The sequence below is a fragment of the Pan troglodytes genome, chromosome 5 (genome assembly GCF_028858775.2).
Source record: "Pan troglodytes isolate AG18354 chromosome 5, NHGRI_mPanTro3-v2.0_pri, whole genome shotgun sequence".
Lineage (NCBI taxonomy): Eukaryota > Metazoa > Chordata > Mammalia > Primates > Hominidae > Pan > Pan troglodytes.
In genome coordinates, this window is record NC_072403.2 from 182,638,721 (window position 1) to 182,641,305 (window position 2,585).

A 2,585-nucleotide genomic window follows, 5' to 3' on the forward strand; every position below is an offset into this window, starting at 1 on the left:
TGGGCCATTAAGTGCTCACCCAGGTAACAGGTACAGAAAGGCAGAAAAAGGAAACCTATCAGGGTAATAATTATGCCTTTTTTTTTTTTTTTTGAGACAGGGTCTTGCTCTTATCACCCAGGCTGGAGTGCAGTGGCACAACCACAGCTCACTGCAGCCTTGACCTCCTGGGCTCAAGTGATTCTTCCAGTTCAGCCTCTTAACTACGACTACAGGCATGTGCCACCATCCCTGGCTAATTTTTTGTAGAGAGGGGGTTTGGCCATGCTGCACAGGCTGGTCTCAAATTCCTGGGCTCATGTGATTTCCCCACCTCAGCCTCCTAAAGTATTAGGATTACAGGCGTAAGCCACTGTGCTTGGCCAAGACATTTTGGTAAGAAATATTATTTTCCTACTAAATTGTCTACATTCCCCTTGGGTGGGCTTGCAAGGTCACTGTGACTAGAGCAGGAGCTATGGCTGCATGGGAAATATGGAGACACGAGAGTGGTACCTGGCAGTCACGGGCTCAGTTTGTTTCTAACCTCCCAAGTCAGCACAGCCCCACTGAGCAGACTGCTGGAAAGTATTTATGCCATCTGTCGGATAATTAAGACAAATCCAAACATCTACATGCATTCTGTGTGTATAAATGGAGTCATGGCCAACCTCTCAAGCAGTTTTCCATCAATCACTTGTAATATTACCAGATACTTCCAATCCCCTTGCAGGCAGTAATGAAGAGAAAGTCTCTACATCAGCAGCTTCTCACTGGAATCTTCAAGGCTAACTCTTAAGAATGAATCATACTTCTAATGTTTATCAAAGGTTTTCTTTTCACACAAGGAATGTGCCTGAATGATCTATAAAACTACCCAAATAACTAGTAGCCAGGTTAGCTCTAGGAGCCATATGCCAAGCACATTCTGGACTAAGTCGTGTTGACTCCAAAACTAAGACCATGTTCAAAGTCTACAGCAATACTGGATTAAAACAATGTTAGCTGAAGGTTGTAAAAAAACATCATGGAACACTAATTATGTGCCATCAATCATTACTCAATTTGTAGAACTTCCCTATACACCTTGGGAGGTGAGAACCTTATAGAAAATCCTAGATACACAACTTTATATAAACAGAAAATTCCAAAATGGGAAATCCTTTAGAATAAGAATATACCTAGTGTATATAAAGAAGAAAAAATGTAGATTTGAAATTGGGATAGTCTACAGTTTTTAGTTGGGACATTGGGATAGTTAATTTTAGGTGTCAACTTGACTGGATTAAAGGATATCAAGACAGCAGGTAAAGCATTACTTCTGGGTTTGTCTGTGAGGATGTTTCCAGAGACTGGCCTAGGAGTTTGTGGACTGAGTGCAGATCAGCCTGTGTGAGCAGGCACCATCCAACTGAATGGAGCCCAGATAGAACCAAAAGGCAAAGGCAAATAATTCACTGTCTTTCTCCTCGAGCCAGGGACTTGATTAGCAACCCCTCACACCCAACTCCTTATTTTCAGGACTTCAAGGGTTATACCATCAGCTTCCCTGGTTGTGAGGCCTTCAGACTTGGACTGAGCCATGGCTGCCAGTTTCTCTGGTTCCCCAGCTTGCAGACAGCCAGGCATGGGAATTCTCAGTCTCAATAACTGAGTGAGCTAATTTCTTTAATAAACCCTTTCTCATCTCTCTCTATATACAAACATATCCTATTGGTTCTGAGTCTTTGGAGAATCCTCATACAGACACTGTTAAGAGATGAACCAGGTGTTACCACTGTGTCCCCAATGCCTGGGATAGTGAGTGACAGTATTGATGTTTGTGCAATAAATGTTTACAATGTGTATCTACTAGCAGCTTTCGATAATTTGAATTATTTATAAAAGGCAAAATAAACAAAAGTGGTATCTAAGATTAACCACCAACTTAGTAAAATTCCATTTATACCACAGGTTGTTCTGGTACAAAGCATACAATAACTCCCATGTTACGTATAATTTGACTTGTTCAATAACAAGAAAATTACTCAGATATTATAATGGAGTTAAAATGTATTTAATAGATCTAAAAAATTTTGGCTCTATCAAAACTTAGGTCTCAATTATAACATTACTAAAGTGCTTGTAAAAATTATCCCAGATTTCTGGCTACAGCTTGTATAAAGGCCTATTTTTTTTTTTTTTTTACAGTTCTATTTTGGTTGAAGATTTTTCTCCAAAATAGCTATTCCAGATTGCTTAACAGTCCCAGAAGTGAAAAATCTTAAGATATTTCATTTATAACCATTAGAGTCTTAATAAAACCCTAGTAAATACTCTCCCTTCTGGATGGTTTAAAGGTCCCTTCAGGCAAGCTGGCTGCGTAAACACCAGAGCCCTCTTCATAAGATAAGTTTGCTCAAAAGGTCAACTTTTACAGAGAAATTCCTACCTCATTAGTGTAAGGGAAAACTAACATGACCTGTTTTCATTACTTAAAATGCAAAAAAAAAAAAACCCAAAAAACTCACAAAAATAGAAAAGGGTAGGAAAAATAAAGAAAATTAAAAGAAATTCTACTTCCTATATCTGTCCTGCTTAGAGAAGACAAGTTATAGCAAAATGAG